Source organism: Schistocerca gregaria, unplaced genomic scaffold (assembly GCF_023897955.1).
Source record: "Schistocerca gregaria isolate iqSchGreg1 unplaced genomic scaffold, iqSchGreg1.2 ptg000077l, whole genome shotgun sequence".
In the NCBI taxonomy this organism is placed as follows: domain Eukaryota; kingdom Metazoa; phylum Arthropoda; class Insecta; order Orthoptera; family Acrididae; genus Schistocerca; species Schistocerca gregaria.
The window spans coordinates 10,504,902-10,525,253 of NW_026061710.1; the positions used below are offsets into that span (position 1 = coordinate 10,504,902).

General features: G+C 26.4%; 1 long non-coding RNA gene across 1 annotated transcript in view; it reads left to right on the forward strand.

Annotated features, from left to right (window-relative positions):
* The window catches only part of LOC126301650 (uncharacterized), a 77,570-nt gene that overhangs the window by 38,719 nt on the left and 18,499 nt on the right, over positions 1-20,352 (forward strand). The window lies entirely within an intron of this gene.

The following is a 20,352-nucleotide window of genomic DNA, read 5'->3' on the forward strand; positions in this document are numbered from 1 at the left end:
TAAACTCCGTTAACATTTCTAAAATTTATATAGTTTAAATAAAACATTACATTTTCACTGTAAAAATAATATATCTATATTTATAAATACTTAAAAGTAAAAATACTTCCTTAACATCTTCAGTGTCACGCTCTAATTATAAGCTATTTAAGTAAACGAAAAACAATATTACCAAAATAAATATTCAAAAAATAAAAGTTAAAAGATAAATCTTGAAATTAGAATCATATCAACCTTGAATATAACCAATTAAATAAATAAATAATCTATATAAACCTTGACCACCAAGTAATTCACCTCAACCATAATCAAATGACTTAGATGAATAATAACCTATTTTAAAAGGAATATATCTAATAAACTTAGTTGAAAGAAAAGGTATAAATCATATAGAACCAGCAAATCTAACAAAAGAAAGTATACTTAAAGAAAATAAATTATGAGAAAAATCAAAATTAGAAATAAGATAACCTAAATAAGCACCTAAAATAACAACTGTAATAGTTAAAAACTTTAAATAATAAGGTAAAGCAATCACATGAGGAATAGGAAAAATTAATCAAGATAAAAGACTACCACCAAAAACAGCAACAAACAATAGACCAATTATTCCAAATGAAATATAATAACCCTTATCATCAAAAGAAAATCTAGAATAAAAATTATTATCACCAGATATTGAATAATAAAACAAACGAAAAGAATAAGAAGCAGTTAAACCAGTAGAAAAAAAATAAAGAAAAAAAATTAAACAATTAATTCATCTTAAACAAACCATCTCAAGAATTAAATCCTTTGAATAAAATCCCGCTAAAAAAGGTATTCCACACAAAGATAAACTAGAAACATTAAAACAAACTGAAGTTAAAGGTATGAAATTAACAATTGATCCTATAAAACGAATATCCTGAGAATCCTTCAAATTATGAATTATTGAACCTGCACATATAAATAATAATGCCTTAAATAAAGCATGAGCCAATAAATGAAAAAATGCAAGCTTTGGATAACCTATAGCCAAAATTCTTATTATTAAACCAAGTTGTCTTAAAGTAGAAAGAGCAATAATCTTCTTTAAATCAAACTCAAAATTAGCGCCCAATCCAGCCATAAATATAGTTATACAACCAATTAAAAGTAAAAATCAACCACAATTATAAGTATCCAATATTGGTCTAAAACGAATTAATAAATAAACACCAGCAGTAACAAGAGTAGAAGAATGAACTAAAGCAGAAACAGGAGTAGGAGCTGCTATAGCAGCAGGAAGTCATGAAGAGAAAGGAATCTGAGCTCTCTTAGTTATAGCTGCTAAAACAATTAATATAGTAATGAGCTTTATTTCAAAAGAATTAGAAATAAAATCATAATAATAAATATAATTTCAACCACCAAAATTTAACATTCATGCAATAGAAATTAAAATAGCAACATCACCAATACGATTAGAAAGTGCAGTTAATATACCAGCACTATAAGATTTTACATTTTGATAATAAATAACTAAACAATAAGAAACTAAACCTAAACCATCTCAACCTAATAAAATTATAATTAAATTAGGACTAATAATTAAAAAACCTATAGAAAGAATAAATATTAAAACAATAATAATAAAACGATTTATATTCTTTTCACCAGATATATAATCCTCTCTATAATAAATAACCAAAGAAGAAATATATATAACAAAAGATATAAAAATAAGAGATATTCAATCCAAAATTAAAGTTATAACAACTATAGAACCATTTAAATTGAAAAGCTCTCACTCAACAAAAACTCTATAATCAATTATTAAATAATAAATACCTAAAATAAAAATTATAGTTCTCGAAATAAACAAAGAAAAAAAACTCAAAGAACAAATAGAAAATAAATTCACGGCCTAAGATGAAAAACTTCATATCATTGATTCCACAAAACAATATTTTAATTAAAATACTTAAGCAAACTAAACAAAGAAATATTCACCCTTTAAACAGAGAATATTTAAAGGCAATCAATGTAAAAGTAAAAGATGATATTCACGAAAATAACCAAGAGAACAAGTATAAACACCAGAATAATAATTCCTATGCTGAGAATAAGAATATATATACAAAGTATAAACAGCTCTAAAAAAAGATAAAAAAATCAAAGCAAAGAATCTAAAAGAAGATCAAGATATAATTCTATTTAATAATCTAATTTCACCTACCAAATTTAAAGAAGGAGGAGCAGCCATATTTGATGATCTTAAAAGAAATCATCATAAAGCCATTCTTGGCATCAAATTAATTATACCCTTGTTAATTAATAATCTTCGTCTACCTAAACGTTCATAAATAATATTAGATAAACAAAATAAACCAGAAGAACATAAACCATGACCAACCATTAGAGAAAGAGAACCTACACAACCTCATCAATTCATAGTCATCAATCCACCAAAACTGACGAAAACAAATAAATCTTACAATAACACCCCCAGATAAACCTAAAGACAATCAAAAATAATTAAACTTTAAACCCAAATAAGTAATAACCTTTATAACACGAAAAATACCATAACCAATTAACTTTAATAAAACACCAGCAAGAATTATTCTACCTGAAATAGGGGCCTCTACATGAGCCTTAGGAAGTCATAAATGAACCAAAAACATAGGTATCTTAACTAAAAAAGCCAAAATTATAAATACATAAAACATAAAATAATAAGAACCAAAATCAACCAATAAAGGAAAATATAAAGTATTAGAAAAATCATAAACCTTAAATAAAACTAATAATAAAGGTAATCTAGCAACCAAAGTATAAAAAATTAAATAAGCACCAGCCTGCAAACGCTCAGGTTGATAACCCCAACCCAAAATTAAAAGTAAAGTAGGAACTAATCTAGCCTCAAAAAAAATATAAAAAGAAAGAAGACTTAATCTAGCAAATGAACAATAAAGCAATTTTATTAAAATCAAAACCATAAAAACAAAAAAATTAGTATGATATGAACTTAAATAAACTGAACCTCTAGCAGTGATTATTAAAGAACAAATCCAAAAACTAAGTAAAATTAAACTAAAAGAAAAATAATCAATACCAAAATAATATCTAATTATATTCAAATCAGCATATGAATAAACACAAATTATAAAAACAAAACCCGACAGAAACATTAAAGAACGAACCAACCATCAACAATTATTTAATAAACAAAGAGGGATCAAAAAAATAGTTATAAATAAATACTTTAACATAAAGATAAACCAAAAGAATTAAAAAAATCATTACCATGAGAACGAATTATTGAAACTAAAATAGAAAGACCTAAAGCACCCTCACAAACAGAAAAAACTAAAAAAATAACAGGAAAAAAATAATCATAATCAAACTCAATAAGAAAAACAATAACTAACATAAATAAAGAAAGAACAATATATTCTAATCTCAAAAGAACCATTAATAAATGTTTACGTTTAGAAGAAAAAACATAAACACCAGCAAAATAAATCAATAAAGAAGTAAAAATAGAGAATATAAACATTAGTTTTAATAGTTTAAAAAAAACGCCGGTCTTGTAAACCGGAAATAAGTCCAGCCCACACTTTTAAAACTTCAGAGGTGGAAAAGCTTCCATCATCGGTCCCCAAAACCGGTATTTTAAATAAACTAACCCCTGAAATGATCAAAATAATAATTATATCATTATCAAATGTAATAAATATTAATTTTATTAAATTAAGACACCCAATATCAATAATGCTTTTTATTATCCTTCAAACCTTCCTAGTTGGATTAATAACAGGAACAATAATAGAAAGATATTGATTATCATATATTTTATTTTTAACATTTCTTGGTGGTATACTAGTATTATTTATTTACATAACAAGAATTGCATCAAACGAAATATTTCAGCCTAAATGAATCACTATAATTATTACATTAATAATGTGAGTATTTATCATATTAATATTAATTATTCTAGATATATCTATATTTATAGACTTTTTCAAAAACACCGAAACTATAAATATTGATAATTCAATCAATTATCAAGAAATAACAATATCTTTAGAAAAATTATATAATAGACCAACATTCATTATTACAATAATAATAATTATTTATTTATTTTTAGCACTACTAGCAGTTGTTAAAATCACCAATATTAATCAGGGACCTATTCGTAAAATAAGATAATTACTAATGAATAAACCCTTACGATTAAGACATCCTTTAATTAAAATTATTAATAACTCTTTAATTGACTTACCTGCCCCAACAAATATTTCATTTTGATGAAATTTTGGATCCCTATTAGGGTTATGTTTGGTAATTCAAATCGTAACTGGACTATTTTTAGCTATACATTATACATCAAATATTGAAATAGCATTCAGTAGTGTAGTACACATCTGCCGAGACGTAAATAATGGTTGAATTATCCGAACCTTACACGCAAATGGAGCATCTATATTTTTTATTTGTATTTACTTACATGTAGGACGGGGAATTTACTATGGATCTTATATATATATACATACCTGAATAATTGGTACAGTGATTTTATTTTTAGTTATAGCAACTGCATTTATAGGATATGTCTTACCCTGAGGCCAAATATCTTTTTGAGGTGCAACAGTAATTACTAATTTATTATCAGCAATCCCATACTTAGGAACAGATTTAGTCCAATGAGTATGAGGAGGATTCGCTGTTGATAATGCAACATTAAATCGATTCTTCACATTCCATTTTGTATTACCATTTATTATTGCTGCTATAGCAGCAATTCATTTATTTTTTCTTCACCAAACAGGATCTAATAATCCTCTTGGACTAAATGGAGATATTGAAAAAATTCCATTCCATCCATACTTTAGCTTTAAGGATTCTATTACATTTGTAATAATAACATCATTATTAATTATACTATGTTTAATTAATCCTTACCTATTAGGAGATCCAGATAACTTTGTACCTGCCAACCCATTAGTAACACCAGTTCACATTCAACCAGAATGATATTTCCTATTTGCATATGCAATTCTACGATCTATCCCTAATAAGTTAGGAGGTGTTATTGCATTATTTTTATCAATTAGAATCTTAATAATTTTACCATTTTATAATAAAACACCATTCCGAGGCATTCAATTTTACCCTATTAATCAAATTTTATTCTGAATTATAGTAGTTGTTGTATGCTTACTAACGTGAATTGGTAAACGACCTGTTGAAGAACCTTATATTATAACAGGTCAAATCTTAACAATTATTTACTTCACATATTTCTTAATTAATGTCCATGTCGCAAACGCATGAGATAAATTAATTAAGGAATAAAGTTAATTAGCTTAGGAAAAGCATATGTTTTGAAAACATAAAATTAGAAGTTTAACTCTTCTATTAACTTTTCTCAAAAAATTTCACTAAACAAATGAGATAAATAAAATCTTTAAACCAACAAAGAAAATAAAAAAATTCAAAGATAAAGGTAAAAAACTTTTTCAAGCTAAGTACATTAATTTATCATAACGGAACCGTGGTAATGTTCCACGAACCCAAATAAAACCAAAAGATATAATAGCAAGCTTAATAAAAAATATAAAAGAATAAAAATCACCGCCCAAAAAAATTAAAGCCAATAACATTCTTATGAAGACAATTCTAGTATATTCAGCTAAAAAAATTAAAGTAAAACCACCCGCACCATACTCAATATTAAATCCTGAAACTAACTCAGATTGCCCTTCAGCAAAATCAAAAGGAGTACGATTAGTTTCAGCTAAGCAAGAAGCAAAACAAGCTAAAGCTAAAGGAAAAGAAATAATAATAAATCAACAATAAAGCTGATAGTTTATAAAGTCAAACATATTAAAACTACCAATTAAAATAATTAAAGACAATAAAATTAAAGCTAAACTAACTTCATAAGAAATTGTTTGAGCAACAGAACGAAGAGAACCTAATAATGAATAATTTGAATTAGAAGATCAACCAGCAATTATAACAGTATAAACACCTAATCTAGTACAACATAAAAAAAATAAAAATCCATAAGAAAAAGAACACATATAAGTTAAATAAGGAAAAATTACTCAAACGGCTAAAGAAATCATTAAATTAAAAACAGGGGAAAATAATAAAGTAGGTAATTAGATATAATAGGAATTGGCTGCTCCTTACAAATTAACTTAATAGCATCTCTAAATGGCTGAGGAATTCCAACAAAACCTACCTTATTTGGACCCTTTCGAATCTGAATATAACCTAAAACCTTACGCTCTAATAAAGTTAAAAAGGCAACACTAATTAAAACACAAATAACCAATAAAAGAAAATTCAAAATAAATATAAATAAATCATAAAGTATCAATACTATTTGTAGAAAAAATCTACATAAATGAATTCTAAATTCAACACATTAATCTGTCAAAATAGTAAATAAATTAATATTAATCAATATAACAAAAAATATTTTAACCATATGGTCCTTTCGTACTAATATGGATTAACAATCTTAGGATAGAAACCGACCTGGCTCACGCCGGTCTGAACTCAGATCATGTAAGAATTTAAAGGTCGAACAGACCTAATCATTGGGCTCCTGCACCCAAAATTTTTCTTAATCCAACATCGAGGTCGCAATCTGCTTTGTCGATATGAGCTCTCAAAAACAATTACGCTGTTATCCCTAAGGTAACTTAATCTTATGATCATAAATTATGGATCAAAATAACAAACATAAATAAATGATATAAATGAAGAGTTTATCTATTCTTCATGTCACCCCAACAAAACATCATCATTAAATATAGAAAGACAAACAAAAAACTATATAAAAGTAAAATGTCAAGCTCTATAGGGTCTTCTCGTCCTAAAGAAGAATTTAAGCCTTTTGACTCAAAAGTTAAATTCAAAAATTTATTAAGAGACAGTTGATTTCTCGTCAAGCCATTCATTCCAGCCACTAATTAAGAGACTAATGATTATGCTACCTTTGCACGTTCAAAATACCGCGGCTCTTTAAAAATACGCTCAGTGAGCAGGCCAGACCTCAAAATATAAACAAGAGGACATGTTTTTGATAAACAGGCGGAAATCAATTTTGCCTAGTTCCTTATAATAAGTTCACAAGGTAAAAATTTCATACAAATAAATATACTAATTCTATCATTATTACAAAAATTTTAAAATTAAATTAATAATCTTAATAAAAAACCTAAAATATTTATAAAATCAAAATAAAAAATAATGAACTAAAACGTAATCTAAAAGATAGCTGGTTTAAAGCTTACTATTATATTTCTATAAAATAAATTATAGGTTATTAACTTCAAAGCTTATCCCTTAAAGAATAAATAAGTTAATATTTTTACTTAAAAAATTAAATAAAAACAAATAACTTCAAAAAATTAAATTTTTTCTTAAGAAACTAGATATCTTGGGAAACGATTAACATCTCATTTCTATAAATAATTTAATTATAATTATGATACATTAACTATAAATTATTTATAAATAAACCCAAATCGAGACAAGTAAAATAAATACTAAAATTTTGATAAACCCTGATACAAAAGTTACAATAAATAAAATCTACTTAAAAAAATGTAAAATAATATTTCATAAAACACTTACATTACCAATAAACTATAATTTAAAAAATCAATTCTATAAAATATACTAAGACAAAAATACAATAAAATTATTTATATTAAATAATTAAATAAACAAAAAATAAATATAATAAAATAAATAATCAAGATATCCTGATTTGCACAGAAAAATTTTCAGTGTAAATGAAACACTTTACTAATAAGTTATATCTTGAAACTCTTCCTAGATACACTTTCCAGTACATCTACTATGTTACGACTTATCTCATCTAAATTGAAGTTACTTTAAAATAAAATAGAATAATCAATAATGAGAGCGACGGGCGATGTGTACACATCTCAGAGCCAATATCAGTTAAATTAAATAAATTAAATTACTATCAAATCCACCTTCATTAACAGTATTTCACAATCAAATCCGATATAAACAAAAATCTATTGTAACCCACCTCCTCTTAACTATAAGCTGCACCTTGACCTGAAATATTTTATAATTATAAATCTTGAGAATTATAACTCTAAAAAGATTCTCTGATAACGGAGATATACAAACAAATAAATTAAGTAGAGTAAATCGTGTATTATCAATCATGGGGTAGGTTCCTCTGAATGGAATGAGATACCGCCAAATTCTTTGGGTTTAAAGACCTTAACTAATAGTACCCTGGTAAATATAATTAACATTTAAAATAATAGGGTATCTAATCCTAGTTTATTATTTAAATTTCACAGATTCATAAAAAGGGCCACAAATAAATTTTAACATTTCACCTTACAAATTTATATTTCAACCCTAATAATATAAACAACTGTTTTAACCAATAATATTCACTTGTATCAATCGTATAACCGCGGCTGCTGGCACGAATTATGCCGATACTAAATCAATTGCTAAATCCAAAATCACTTGATAATTAAATCAAATTACTGCAAAAAGAACATTTAGTCTAACAAAACTTACATATAATACAAAGAAAAAGTGAATAAACAAGCAAGAATAAAACTTTTAAAAAAAAAAAATAAGAAAATTTAAAATCTATTAATTCAGGAAAAAATAAAAGATTCAAATATTTAAAGAAAAAAAAAGAAAAAAACCACAAACATTAACCAAAAAAAAAGAAACGCCCCTATGTATGACCACAACAACTTCTCTATTATATATAATTAAAGATTAATATGGAACATGTATAGCAATAAATGTATTATATTCTTTCTTATTTAATCTTTCTTTTCACTAATAAATAAAGAAAGATTAAATAATATAATAAATATATTTTATACAATTATGTAATTTAATATAATATGTTATTAATATGAATTCTTTTTTTTATATTAAATTAACTTTCATATATATTAGTTAAATAATCTAATTATAGATATTTTACATAATTATATTATTATAATTAATATAATTATTTATATTAATTATAATATTTTATATTTAAATTAATAATTTTATTTATTATATCCAATTATAATAATATTAAATATTAAATTACATATTATTATATATATTATATTATAATAACCTATTTTAAGCTAAAAACATAAGTAGCTATAATCCTAGGTAAATAATTGCATTAAAATAATCAATTGATAATGGTAAGATGAACTTATAATACTTTAATTTCAATTAAATGTAATATATTAATATAAATTATGTATTATATATATATATATATATAAAAATAAAATGAGCAGGATAAATTAATCCTAATTAAACAAAATAATACATAAAAGAATTTCAAAAAAAACTTTCGATTTATATATTAAATAAATGAAGTGCCTGATTAAAGGGTTACCTTGATAGGGTAAATAAAGTAAATAAAATTACCTTCATTAAAATTACATAAGATAGAATTAAACTACCTCCTTTAGTATCAAAAACTAACGTGCAACATACACCTTAATGTAAAAAGGTAAGCTAAACAAGCTAATGGGTTCATACCCCATTTATAGAGGTATCAATCCTCTCCTTTTTAATGACCAACAACTCTACAAAACTTCTCTTCCTATCAACATTAATGATAGGAACGATCCTGTCCATTTCATCAAATTCCTGATTTGGGGTTTGAATAGGACTTGAGATCAACTTACTTTCATTTATTCCGCTCCTAACAAGAAATAAAAATATAATAATAAATGAATCATCAATTAAATATTTTATTGTCCAAGCAATAGCATCGACAATATTATTATTTTCAATTTTGCTGATTCAAATAAAATATCCCATGGGATGGGAAACAGAATTTATCCCATCAATAATAATTAGATCTAGACTATTATTAAAGATTGGAGCTGCACCTTTCCATTTCTGATTTCCAGAAGTTATAGGAGCATCAAGATGAAATAGTTGTTTAACATTAATAACATGACAAACAATCGCCCCAATAATGGTCTTATCTTATTGTATTCAATTAAGAACTTTTATTTGAACAATTATTATCTTAAGAATTATTATTGGGGCAATAGGAGGTTTAAATCAAACATCCTTACGACAACTTTTAGCATATTCATCAATCAGACATCTAGGTTGCATAATTAGATCATTAACAGTCAGAGAAAACATCTGAGAACTATACTTCATTATTTACTCACTATTAAGATTAATTATAGTTTTATTATTTAAGCAAATAAATTTATTTTTCATAAATCAAATTTATTCAGCCAGAAATATAAAAACCGAAATTAAATTCATAATATTCTTATCTTTATTATCTTTAGGTGGACTACCACCATTCCTTGGATTCTTACCAAAATGAATTGTAATACAATCATTAATAGAAAACAATATAACAACTATTATAACTATTATAGTTGTATTAACTACAATTACACTCTACTACTATATACGTATTAGATTCTCAGCTCTAATTATATCATACACAGAAAATTCGTGATCTATAAAGATAAAGTCCCAAAAATCAAGAATCATTCTTCCTATAACAGTAATAATTTCAACAATAGGATTGATTTCAACATCAACCTTAATTTCATTATACTAAGGACTTAAGTTAATCAAACTAATAACCGTCAAAGTTATAATTAAAAGAATAATCTTTTAGGCCTTAGTAATATTTTCCACCTCTAGAATTGCAGTCTAGAATCATAATTGAATATAAGACCTAAATATGATAAGAGAGAAAACATCTCATAAGTAGATTTACAGTCTACCACCTAATATTCAGCCATCTTACCGCAAAAATGATTATTCTCAACAAACCATAAGGACATTGGTACTTTATACTTCATATTTGGAGCATGAGCAGGAATAGTAGGAACATCAATAAGAATACTTATTCGTGCTGAACTTGGCCAACCCGGATCTCTAATTGGGGATGACCAGATTTATAATGTTATTATTACAGCTCACGCATTCGTAATAATTTTCTTTATAGTAATACCTAATATAATTGGTGGATTTGGTAATTGACTTGTTCCACTAATAATTGGTGCACCAGATATAGCATTTCCACGAATAAATAATATAAGTTTTTGATTACTACCACCTTCACTAACCCTTCTTCTTACATCTTCTATAGTAGATAATGGTGCTGGTACAGGATGAACAGTTTACCCTCCTCTAGCAGGAGCTATTGCACACGGGGGTGCATCTGTAGATCTAGCTATTTTTTCACTGCACTTAGCAGGTGTATCATCTATTCTTGGTGCAGTGAATTTCATTACAACAGCAATTAATATACGATCAGAAAGTATAACTTTAGATCAAACACCTTTATTTGTATGATCTGTAGATATTACAGCATTACTTCTCCTTCTTTCACTTCCAGTTTTAGCAGGAGCTATTACTATATTATTAACAGATCGAAATTTAAATACATCATTCTTTGACCCTGCAGGAGGGGGTGACCCAATTCTATATCAACATCTATTTTGATTCTTTGGACACCCAGAAGTTTATATTTTAATTCTACCGGGGTTCGGAATTATTTCACATATTGTATGTCAAGAAAGAGGAAAAATTGAATCATTTGGAACATTAGGTATAATTTATGCTATACTATCAATTGGACTAATAGGATTTATTGTATGAGCACATCATATATTTACAGTAGGAATGGATGTTGACACACGAGCATATTTTACATCAGCAACAATAATTATTGCTGTACCTACAGGAATTAAGGTATTTAGATGATTAGCTACATTATATGGAACTAAATTCAAGTTCAATCCACCATTATTATGAGCTCTAGGATTTATTTTCCTATTTACAATTGGTGGATTAACAGGATTAGTATTAGCAAATTCATCACTTGATATTGTATTACATGATACATATTATGTTGTAGCCCACTTTCATTATGTATTATCTATAGGAGCAGTATTTGCAATTATAGGAGGTGTCATTCAATGATATCCACTATTTACAGGATTAACTATAAATAATACATGATTAAAAATCCAATTTACAATTATATTCATTGGAGTAAATTTAACATTCTTTCCTCAACACTTCCTAGGATTAGCAGGAATACCTCGACGATACTCTGACTACCCAGACGCATATACATCATGAAACGTAGTATCAAGAATTGGGTCTACAATTTCTATTGTAGGAATCATTATATTCATTGTAATTATATGAGAAAGAATGATTACAAACCGAGCAATTATATTTAGAGCTAACATAAGAAGATCAACAGAATGACTACAAAATAACCCTCCTGCAGAACATAGTTACTCAGAATTACCATTAATCTCTAGATTCTAATATGGCAGATTAGTGCAGTAGATTTAAGCTCTACAAATAAAGGTTTGACCTTTTATTAGAAAATATTTATTAATGGCAACATGATCAAATTTATCTCTTCAAGATGGAGCTTCACCATTAATGGAGCAATTATCATTCTTTCATGATCATACTATGGTCGTATTATTATTAATTACAGTAATTGTAGGTTATGCCCTAAATTATATATTATTTATTGCCTATACTAACCGTAATATACTTCATGGACATTTAATTGAAACAATCTGAACAGCTTTACCAGCAATTACATTAATTTTTATTGCCCTTCCATCATTACGACTACTATATTTACTTGATGATTCAGTAGATGCAATAATTACAATTAAAACCATTGGACGACAATGATATTGAAGATATGAATATTCAGACTTCATAGACGTAGAATTTGACACTTATATAACACCAGAACAAGACCTAGAAAATGATGGATTCCGACTACTAGATGTAGATAACCGAACAATCCTACCAATAAATACAGAAGTACGAGTATTAACAAGAGCATCAGATGTTCTACACTCATGAGCAGTTCCTGCATTAGGGGTTAAAATTGATGCAACGCCAGGTCGGTTAAATCAAGGAACATTCACAATAAATCGACCTGGATTATTCTTTGGACAATGCTCAGAAATCTGTGGAGCAAACCACAGATTTATACCAATTGTAATTGAAAGAACTTCAGTAAATTTATTTATTAAGTGATTATCTAAGATAATTTAAGGAGTTAGCTAAAATAAATAACATTAGAGTGTCAATCTAAAGTAACTAAAAAAAATTAGTACACCTTGAAATTCATCAGATGACTGAAAGTAAGTAATGGTCTCTTAAACCAAATAATAGTAAATTAACGACTACTTCTGATGGGGAAATTATATCCAAATCCCTCAAATATCCCCTCTTATATGATTCTCACTATTCATTATATTTTCAGCTACATTAATCTTGTTTAATCAAATAAACTTCTTCTCATTTAAACCTAACCTTATTAAAAGAGCAGAAAAAGGAACAATTGAAATAAAAAACTTAAATTGAAAATGATAACAAATCTATTCTCAACATTTGACCCATCAACTAACATCTTTAATTTATCATTAAATTGAACTAGAACATTTCTAGGACTATTATTAATCCCATCACTATTTTGACTTACACCATCACGAATTAACATTATCTGAAATAAACTAAATTTAACCTTACATAATGAATTTAAAACACTTCTTGGACCAAAATCATTTAATGGAACAACATTCATTTTCATCTCAATTTTTATTATAATATTATTTAACAATTTCATAGGATTATTCCCTTATATTTTTACTAGAACAAGACATTTAGCATTAACATTTGTAATTGCCCTACCTATATGGCTAAGATTTATATTATTTGGATGAATTAACCATACTAATCATATATTTACACACCTTGTACCACAAGGTACACCGCCTGCATTAATATCATTTATAGTACTAATTGAAACAATTAGTAATGTTATTCGACCAGGTACATTAGCAGTACGGTTGGCAGCAAATATAATTGCAGGACACTTATTATTAACCTTATTAGGAAACACAGGACCATCTATAGCAATAAACTTAATCTCATTACTAATTATTGGACAAATACTTCTATTAATTCTAGAATCAGCAGTAGCAATAATTCAAGCCTATGTTTTCTCAATTCTAAGAACTCTATATTCTAGAGAAGTATATTAAACCTATGTTAACAACTCACTCAAACCACCCATTCCACTTAGTAGACTATAGACCTTGACCATTAACAGGAGCAATTGGAGCAATAGTCCTAGTATCAGGACTAGCAAAATGATTCCACCTATTTAATATTAACTTATTCATAATTGGATTTGGAATTACCCTACTAACTATAATTCAATGATGACGAGATGTAGTACGAGAAGGAACATATCAAGGATTACATACAGGATTTGTATCAATTGGATTACGATGAGGAATAATTTTATTTATTGCATCAGAGGTATTATTTTTCGTTTCTTTTTTTTGAGCATTCTTTAGAAGAAGATTAGCACCAACAATTGAACTAGGAATACTATGACCTCCAATAGGAATTCAACCCTTTAACCCTATACAAATTCCATTACTTAATACAGCTATTCTTTTAGCATCAGGAGTAACAGTAACATGAGCACATCATAGTTTAATGGAATCTAATCATACTCAAGCACTACAAGGATTATTCTTCACAGTGTTATTAGGACTATACTTTACAATACTTCAAGCATATGAATATTGAGAAGCACCTTTTACCATTGCAGATGCAGTTTATGGATCAACATTCTTTGTTGCAACAGGATTCCATGGTTTACACGTAATTATTGGAACAATCTTTTTATCAACATGTCTACTTCGACACTCAATAAATCAATTTTCACCAAGACATCACTTTGGATTTGAAGCAGCAGCATGATACTGACACTTCGTAGACGTAGTATGATTATTCTTATATATCTCTATTTATTGATGAGGTAGATAATTGTTTTTCTAGTATAAATAGTACATTTGACTTCCAATCAGAAAGCTTGATATAAATCAAGAAAAACAATTCTAATTCTATCAACAAGAGTTTTCATTAGATTTATTATTCCAATAATTGTTATAATCCTGGCAACAACACTATCAAAAAAATTAATTAATGATCGAGAAAAAAGATCACCATTTGAATGTGGGTTTGATCCAAAAAGATCAGCACAAATACCATTCTCAATACGATTCTTCCTAATCGCAGTAATCTTTTTAATTTTTGATGTAGAAATTGCACTAATTCTACCAATTGTAATTATTATTAAAACTTCAGACATTATAATCTGAACAGTATCAACAATATTTTTTATTCTAGTTCTATTAGGAGGACTATACCATGAATGAAACCAAGGAGCATTACAATGAGCAGAATAAAGGGTTGTAGTTAAATATAACATTTGGGTTGCATTCAAAAAGTATTGATATTATCAATCAACCTTAAATAGAATAAGAAGCGAAATATTGCAGTCAGTTTCGACCTGGAAGATTGGTATGTACTACCCTTATTCTTATTAATTGAAGCCAAAAAGAGGCGTATTACTGTTAATAATATAATTGAACTATAATAGTTCCAATTAAGGAAATGTAAAGCCAATATGAAAGCTGCTAACTTTTTATATTAGCGGTTAAACTCCGTTAACATTTCTAAAATTTATATAGTTTAAATAAAACATTACATTTTCACTGTAAAAATAATATATCTATATTTATAAATACTTAAAAGTAAAAATACTTCCTTAACATCTTCAGTGTCACGCTCTAATTATAAGCTATTTAAGTAAACGAAAAACAATATTACCAAAATAAATATTCAAAAAATAAAAGTTAAAAGATAAATCTTGAAATTAGAATCATATCAACCTTGAATATAACCAATTAAATAAATAAATAATCTATATAAACCTTGACCACCAAGTAATTCACCTCAACCATAATCAAATGACTTAGATGAATAATAACCTATTTTTAAAGGAATATATCTAATAAACTTAGTTGAAAGAAAAGGTATAAATCATATAGAACCAGCAAATCTAACAAAAGAAAGTATACTTAAAGAAAATAAATTATGAGAAAAATCAAAATTAGAAATAAGATAACCTAAATAAGCACCTAAAATAACAACTGTAATAGTTAAAAACTTTAAATAATAAGGTAAAGCAATCACATGAGGAATAGGAAAAATTAATCAAGATAAAAGACTACCACCAAAAACAGCAACAAACAATAGACCAATTATTCCAAATGAAATATAATAACCCTTATCATCAAAAGAAAATCTAGAATAAAAATTATTATCACCAGATATTGAATAATAAAACAAACGAAAAGAATAAGAAGCAGTTAAACCAGTAGAAAAAAAATAAAGAAAAAAAATTAAACAATTAATTCATCTTAAACAAACCATCTCAAGAATTTAATCCTTTGAATAAAATCCCGCTAAAAAAGGTATTCCACACAAAGATAAACTAGAAACATTAAAACAAACTGAAGTTAAAGGTATGAAATTAACAATTGATCCTATAAAACGAATATCCTGAGAATCCTTCAAATTATGAATTATTGAACCTGCACATATAAATAATAATGCCTTAAATAAAGCATGAGCCAATAAATGAAAAAATGCAAGCTTTGGATAACCTATAGCCAAAATTCTTATTATTAAACCAAGTTGTCTTAAAGTAGAAAGAGCAATAATCTTCTTTAAATCAAACTCAAAATTAGCGCCCAATCCAGCCATAAATATAGTTATACAACCAATTAAAAGTAAAAATCAACCACAATTATAAGTATCCAATATTGGTCTAAAACGAATTAATAAATAAACACCAGCAGTAACAAGAGTAGAAGAATGAACTAAAGCAGAAACAGGAGTAGGAGCTGCTATAGCAGCAGGAAGTCATGAAGAGAAAGGAATCTGAGCTCTCTTAGTTATAGCTGCTAAAACAATTAATATAGTAATGAGCTTTATTTCAAAAGAATTAGAAATAAAATCATAATAATAAATATAATTTCAACCACCAAAATTTAACATTCATGCAATAGAAATTAAAATAGCAACATCACCAATACGATTAGAAAGTGCAGTTAATATACCAGCACAATAAGATTTTACATTTTGATAATAAATAACTAAACAATAAGAAACTAAACCTAAACCATCTCAACCTAATAAAATTCTAATTAAATTAGGACTAATAATTAAAAAACCTATAGAAAGAATAAATATTGAAACAATAATAATAAAACGATTTATATTCTTTTCACCAGATATATAATCCTCTCTATAATAAATAACCAAAGAAGAAATATATATAACAAAAGATATAAAAATAAGAGATATTCAATCCAAAATTAAAGTTATAACAACTATAGAACCATTTAAATTGAAAAGCTCTCACTCAACAAAAACTCTATAATCAATTATTAAATAATAAATACCTAAAATAAAAATTATAGTTCTCGAAATAAACAAAGAAAAAAACTCAAAGAACAAATAGAAAATAAATTCACGGCCTAAGATGAAAAACTTCATATCATTGATTCCACAAAACAATATTTTTAATTAAAATACTTAAGCAAACTAAACAAAGAAATATTCAGCCTTTAAACAGAGAATATTTAAAGGCAATCAATGTAAAAGTAAAAGATGATATTCACGAAAATAACCAAGAGAACAAGTATAAACACCAGAATAATAATTCCCATGCTGAGAATAAGAATATATATACAAAGTATAAACAGCTCTAAAAAAAGATAAAAAAATCAAAGCAAAGAATCTAAAAGAAGATCAAGATATAATTCTATTTAATAATCTAATTTCACCTACCAAATTTAAAGAAGGAGGAGCAGCCATATTTGATGATCTTAAAAGAAATCATCATAAAGCCATTCTTGGCATCAAATTAATTATACCCTTGTTAATTAATAATCTTCGTCTACCTAAACGTTCATAAATAATATTAGATAAACAAAATAAACCAGAAGAACATAAACCATGACCAACCATTAGAGAAAGAGAACCTACACAACCTCATCAATTCATAGTCATCAATCCACCAATAACCATTCTTATATGAGCAACAGAATAATATGCAATTAAAGACTTTAAATCAACCTGACGAAAACAAATAAATCTTACAATAACACCCCCAGATAAACCTAAAGACAATCAAAAATAATTAAACTTTAAACCCAAATAAGAAATAACCTTTATAACACGAAAAATACCATAACCACCTAACTTTAATAAAACACCAGCAAGAATTATTCTACCTGAAATAGGGGCCTCTACATGAGCCTTAGGAAGTCATAAATGAACCAAAAACATAGGTATCTTAACTAAAAAAGCCAAAATTATAAATACATAAAACATAAAATAATAAGAACCAAAATCAACCAATAAAGGAAAATATAAAGTATTAGAAAAATCATAAACCTTAAATAAAACTAATAATAAAGGTAATCTAGCAACCAAAGTATAAAAAATTAAATAAACACCAGCCTGCAAACGCTCAGGTTGATAACCCCAACCCAAAATTAAAAGTAAAGTAGGAACTAATCTAGCCTCAAAAAAAATATAAAAAGAAAGAAGACTTAATCTAGCAAATGAACAATAATGCATAATTATTAAAATCAAAACCATAAAAACAAAAAAATTAGAATGATATGAACTTAAATAAACTGAACCTCTAGCAGTGATTATTAAAGAACAAATCCAAAAACTAAGTAAAATTAAACTAAAAGAAAAATAATCAATACCAAAATAATATCTAATTATATTCAAATCAGCATATGAATAAACACAAATTATAAAAACAAAACCCGACAGAAACATTAAAGAATGAACCAACCATCAACAATTATTTAATAAACAAAGAGGGATCAAAAAAATAGTTATAAATAAATACTTTAACATAAAGATAAACCAAAAGAATTAAAAAAATCATTACCATGAGAACGAATTATTGAAACTAAAATAGAAAGACCTAAAGCACCCTCACAAACAGAAAAAACTAAAAAAATAACAGGAAAAAAATAATCATAATCAAACTCAATAAGAAAAACAATAACTAACATAAATAAAGAAAGAACAATATATTCTAATCTCAAAAGAACCATTAATAAATGTTTACGTTTAGAAGAAAAAACATAAACACCAGCAAAATAAATCAATAAAGAAGTAAAAATAGAGAATATAAACATTAGTTTTAATAGTTTAAAAAAAACGCCGGTCTTGTAAACCGGAAATAAGTCCAGCCCCCACTTTTAAAACTTCAGAGGTGGAAAAGCTTCCATCATCGGTCCCCAAAACCGGTATTTTAAATAAACTAACCCCTGAAATGATCAAAATAATAATTATATCATTATCAAATGTAATAAATATTAATTTTATTAAATTAAGACACCCAATATCAATAATGCTTTTTATTATCCTTCAAACCTTCCTAGTTGGATTAATAACAGGAACAATAATAGAAAGATATTGATTATCATATATTTTATTTTTAACATTTCTTGGTGGTATACTAGTATTATTTATTTACATAACAAGAATTGCATCAAACGAAATATTTCAGCCTAAATGAATCACTATAATTATTACATTAATAATGTGAGTATTTATCATATTAATATTAATTATTCTAGATATATCTATATTTATAGACTTTTTCAAAAACACCGAAACTATAAATATTGATAATTCAATCAATTATCAAGAAATAACAATATCTTTAGAAAAATTATATAATAGACCAACATTCATTATTACAATAATAATAATAATTTATTTATTTTTAGCACTACTAGCAGTTGTTAAAATCACCAATATTAATCAGGGACCTATTCGTAAAATAAGATAATTACTAATGAATAAACCCTTACGATTAAGACATCCTTTAATTAAAATTATTAATAACTCTTTAATTGACTTACCTGCCCCAACAAATATTTCATTTTGATGAAATTTTGGATCCCTATTAGGGTTATGTTTGGTAATTCAAATCGTAACTGGACTATTTTTAGCTATACATTATACATCAAATATTGAAATAGCATTCAGTAGTGTAGTACACATCTGCCGAGACGTAAATAATGGTTGAATTATCCGAACCTTACACGCAAATGGAGCATCTATATTTTTTATTTGTATTTACTTACATGTAGGACGGGGAATTTACTATGGATCTTATATATATATACATACCTGAATAATTGGTACAGTGATTTTATTTTTAGTTATAGCAACTGCATTTATAGGATATGTCTTACCCTGAGGCCAAATATCTTTTTGAGGTGCAACAGTAATTACTAATTTATTATCAGCAATCCCATACTTAGGAACAGATTTAGTCCAATGAGTATGAGGAGGATTCGCTGTTGATAATGCAACATTAAATCGATTCTTCACATTCCATTTTGT